This window comes from Austrofundulus limnaeus, unplaced genomic scaffold, assembly GCF_001266775.1.
Source record: "Austrofundulus limnaeus strain Quisiro unplaced genomic scaffold, Austrofundulus_limnaeus-1.0 Scaffold497, whole genome shotgun sequence".
In the NCBI taxonomy this organism is placed as follows: domain Eukaryota; kingdom Metazoa; phylum Chordata; class Actinopteri; order Cyprinodontiformes; family Rivulidae; genus Austrofundulus; species Austrofundulus limnaeus.
The window spans coordinates 17,257-22,406 of NW_013952899.1; the positions used below are offsets into that span (position 1 = coordinate 17,257).

Consider the following 5,150-nt stretch of genomic DNA (forward strand, 5'->3'; position numbering starts at 1 on the left):
CAATACACACTACGTATGAAACAATACACACTACGTATTGATTCAATACACACTACGTATGGAACAATACACACTACATATGGAACAATACACACTATGTATGGAACAATACACACTGTGTATGGATTAATACACTCTATGTATTGTTCAATACACACTACGTATGAAACAATACACACTACGTATTGATTCAATACACACTACGTATGGAACAATACACACTACATATGGAATTCAAAACACACTATGTATGGAACAATACAGATTTTTAAAATTTATTTTATCAACTTGTCTTCTGAAGATGCTCTGTGTTGAAGGATCAGTGGATCTGTGTTCGACTACTCCACCTAGGCTGCATTGTCGAGCACAGAGAAACTTGTTTCAGCAACATTTCATTTAAAAACTGTACTTTTAAGGTTAAAATAAATGTTCATAATTAATTTCAATAAATTACAAGTTAATAAAGATAAAATAAGTCTAAAAAAGTGGAACTGCAATGCTTTGGTCTGAATTCCTGGGTATTGTAGCTTCACAAGCCCCTCCTTCATGATTTTTCTGTGTCTCAGATTGACTCATTTTGAGGCTGTCTCTTTAAATACAAACAAGGTGTTTTACCCCCGCCCTCCTTCATGCCCACTCTCAGTGATCATTGTCCCCTCTACTGCATTTTAAGGCTGGGTTTAAAAAATCGATTTAATCGATCTGGATCGATTTTTGTTCAAATTTGGGAAAATTGATTTTTCCCCATGTGTGTTATGTGCGATGAAATTGCGCGTTTCCATGTTGTGTGTTACTCCTGACCTGCCATAGGTTTACATCCAGTAAATCCAGGTCATTGCTAATGTTAGCTCCCTCTGGGGCAAAACAAAAGAAACAAAGGAATCACTAACATTACAGCTGATTCTCAGTAAAACAAAGATAACAGAGACCAAGACATTTGTTTGCAAARATTTGTGCTCAGATGTGGTAGCGGGAAATGAAGCTTCGAGCGGCTCGAACCAAAACTACAGTATGTTAACATCTGACTGAAACTGTTCTCCTCCTTTATAAATGCGTGAAAGATGTCAGTCTAACAAAATTGTTTAGTTTTGTTACCAATGTTATTTATAAAATTAAGAAACATCTTAATGTAATTCACAATGATGGAATGTTGCAGCTGAAATACTTTTTATCTTTCTTCTTGTTAATAAGTTTTATTGAACAGAAGGTAACAGAAACATTACAAATATACAGTTTTCATACTCTCAAAAGAGTGGACAGAAGTAAACACTTATATTATCCCACCTCTTYTCCTGYAASYTTATTCCATCACTTCTTARTGATCAAGAAAATTATTCTTAGTTTCTTAAAAAACTAATGTATCCAACAACGTTTTCTCTCGCATTTCCTTTTTAATTTAAACCTTCGAAACTTGAGACAGTTTTGTTTCAAGATTAAACTCCAATTTACAAGTTTGTCCTTTATGTTTATCGTTTTACCAATGCACCAAGTTAGAATTAGTTTCTATTTACAGACTTAGTTCCTTTGAGAATGTCTTCTATATCAAAGCAAATGTGTTACTGCATGATATCCTTAACTAATTTAAAAATCAATCAAACTGAATCGTGAATCATCGTGAATCGAATCGAATCATTTTGGGAAATCTGAATCGACACCCTGCCCTACTGCATTTGTAGTTGGATAATGGAGAAACAATAATCTAGCAGCGCAAATTTTTTCTTTACAAATAAACTAAAATATTACAATGGACGGCTCGTCCATCTAGCCTTAAATGTTAGACCCAGTGTCTGACCCAGAGAAAGGTGAATGAAGACGACAAACCTGCAGAACTGCAGATTCACAAAATTGGTTAGTCAGAAGTACACGACCTTGTTTAGCAGTTCCAAAGCAAATACTGTGACGTAGTTGTCTAGAAAATGTCATAGAAAATAGCGAAAACTGAACAAACTGAAAGATATGACCCAAACAGAATACAAAGGTATCTATGCAGCACAAGGAAGATAATGTTCTGCCTCCTAGAGCAGGGATGCCCAACCAGTCGCTCGCGGGCGACTCGTCGCCCGCCAGCTGATTCCCAGGTGCCCGCGCAGCGCAACCTTGCTGCGGAGCCTCTAGCGCCGGCTTTGAGTGTCGCATCCAGGAGTGGCTGGTCTTTTTTGAAAGCTCTGGCTCTGCCCTACAAAGTGAAGTTGAATGAAGTCCCTGCGACGTTCCCCTGCGGATCAATAAGCAAAAAACCTCCAAAACATGCACCGTCGGACCTCTCACTGGGGTGTTTTTAGCCCCCCTCCTGGGCTAGGAGAGTCGGATCCCAGCGTCGATGGTTGAGTTTTAAAGCCCCGGTTCTCCCCTACAAGGAGAAAGTTGAGTGGAGTTCCTGCGACATTCCCCCGCGGAGATATAAGCRAAAATCCTACGAAATTACGCACCGTCGAACCTCAGCCGGGGGTGGTTTTAGCCCCCCCTCCTGGGCTAGGAGCGTCGGATCCCGGAGTGGCTGGTCGGGTTTAAAAGATCTGGTTCTGCCCTACAAGCTGATACTTGAATGGAGTTCTGTGACATTGCCCCGCGGAGCTATAAGCAAATTACGCACGACTTAATGCATTTTACACGCATTTTTGGAGGAAATTTCRACATTTGTTTGCTTCTCCTGCGGCCTCTGAGCATCGGATCCAGGAAAGTGAGAATTTTGGAAAGCTACGGTCCTCCTCTACAAACTAGAGGTGGTTGCAAGTTCCTGGGATGTTCCTCCGCGGAGCTATTAACCAACGACCAGCTGAAAAAGGCGCTTTGGCAGGCGATATACCACTCAATTTACTGCGGAGCCTCTAGCGCCGGCTCTGAGCGTCGGATCCGGGTGGGAGATGGCACATTTTAATATTCTGGATCTCCGCTACAACCTGGAGGTGGTTGCAAGTTCCTGGGAYGTTCCCACATGGAGATATAAGCGATCAAATGTCATCAGGCGAGCTCCAGTGGGTGAAACGGCTGATTTCCAGCATGGGGCTGCTTGTGCTGATGCAAGGGAATAAAAGGAAGAGATCCAGTGAGGTGGAACCGTGGTCCTACGTCCAGCACTCACTCTCCTACCTGGATTCAGTCAGAACCCCCTGGCGGGTGATATTTCTGCAAAAATGCATATGCAAATGCCTGATGGCTCGCTTCCAGGCAATAAAAGGAACAGATCTGGTCAGGTGAAACCGGTCCTGGAAGCTCAGCACCGGGTTTTATAGCCGCCTGCAAGAGAATTTTGTATTGTGTTCTTTGATTTTGGAAAAAAGGGGGGGCACTCTTGTGGCAGCCATGTTGACCCTGATAGATTTTTGTTTTGTTTTTCCTCCCCTGTATGGAGAGAAGAGAGGAGAGTTCTTTGAATAAATGGAGACAAGTGCTCCGAAGTTATTTGACTCTGTGGTTCTCACTGGGAATGTTTTCAGCCCTCATAGCTCACACATTACAGGGAGTAATAATTGAAGGAAGTAAAAAAAATGATCCTTTTTGTTCGAGCATCAGTTTTACGTTTCTCTGTCAGGAGTTAAATAAGGATTTTTTTCTTTTCTTTCTTTGTAGGTAAATATATGGTTAAGTAGATAGTTTTGTTTGACAATACTTTAAATTAAATAAAACTAGCAACACATTAAGTTCTGTTTTATTTACTTTAAAGAAGTGAGGAGTAGGGAGACCATATTATGTTTTTTTGACACTGAGACTGGACGAGTAGCTCTTTGCAAACTGCCGACTTCAAAAGTAGCTCTTGKTTTAGAAAAGGTTGGGCACCCCTGTCCTAGAGACTCCAACAAAATGTGTTTAAGGCTAAAAAATTGGATTTTGTATAATGTCTACTTTAAATTACAGTCTCCTTTACACTGAATGACCTCACTATGAAGTAAAGAATCAGAAAGTGGACAGTCTCTGCTGGGTTTTGGTATGGAAAAGTTTACTGTGATCCAGCTCCATTCTAATAAGCGGGTCATGTCGGTGAGAGTAGTGAGGTCCTTATCCAGTGTTAATGGAGCCTCCTGACTTTATCTGAACAAACATCCTCAAGTTGTGGAAATGATTTGATCCTATTTCATTTCAGTTATATTATTGATCTGCATCAAGCTGTGTGGAGACAAGAATAGGTGCAGCACAGTTTCCTCTCAAAAATATTTGATCAATAAAAACAGAAAAACATAATTTTGAGTGCTTTACTTCAAATGTACAGAACACACAAAAAGTAYGGCAATTAGAAGTTTAATTATAAGGTTATTTTAAGACTAAATTATTAGGTTATTCCTTGGAAACATATTTAGCAGTGTTCACCAAAAAGTATCAATAAATATATTTTCTAGTATTTTTCCAGAGGAAACTATGAAAGAAAATCTGACCATTTTGAGTAATTTACTTCAGATGTACAGTCCACACAAAAAATGATCTTAACCCGTTTCTTCGTTTCAGGGTCACTGGTGCCCATATCCAGCAGTCAAAGTGCGAGGGGCMGGAGACACCCTGGACAGGTTRCAAGTCCATCACAGGGACACACATAGAGACTAGAGCTGGTAAAACCGGTTCACTTTATGGAACCGGTTTAATTTGAGTCAATCACTAAAATAACCCGGCAGCTTGGACCCGACTCGTCTCAAGCACACCTGTTTCTGGGCAGATGAACCAAGACGCTCGGACCCAGCCCAACACGAGTCCAAACTGTTTTTCTGGGGAGGTGAACCGAGCCGCTCGGACTCGACAGCAGCTGGTGAGTTAGCGAACAGACACGACTGAAGCATTCKGGTGAYGCTGTTCTTTTWTTTTCTCAGTGTGTTTGMTAGTTTGTGGACRGTAYTATGATGTCTGCCTGAGGACATTTGGGATTTGGGTTAATTCAGACTTCAGATTCGTGGGACCTGATTCAGTGCTAGGACTCGTATCATTAACTCGAGTAGCTCAGAAACCGGCCAGCTCTGAGACAAACAACCATTCACACTCACACCTAGGGACAATTAAAGGGATCCCTGATTAGTTGTAACATTAGACTTTAATGATAAAAAATATATTTTCACTGTAAAGACTGTAAAAATACTGTAGGCTGCTTAGTTTTGTAAATGTTTAAAAATATATTTTAACATGGACGGAGCCATTTTATTTACACACAAAGCATTCTGGGTAAATGA

General features: G+C 40.6%; 2 protein-coding genes across 2 annotated transcripts in view; one reads left to right on the forward strand and one right to left on the reverse strand.

Annotated features, from left to right (window-relative positions):
- mfsd8l2 (major facilitator superfamily domain containing 8-like 2) overlaps positions 1–5,150 on the reverse strand; it is a 42,607-nt gene that overhangs the window by 10,544 nt on the left and 26,913 nt on the right. The gene's annotated exons all lie outside the window — the stretch shown is intronic.
- kcnmb3 (potassium calcium-activated channel subfamily M regulatory beta subunit 3) overlaps positions 4,617–5,150 on the forward strand; it is a 43,462-nt gene continuing 42,928 nt past the window's right edge. Inside the window, exon 1 of the mRNA XM_014025770.1 lies at positions 4,617–4,735. The gene's annotated coding sequence lies outside the window, so the exon portion shown is untranslated. The remainder of the gene's footprint in view (positions 4,736–5,150) is intronic.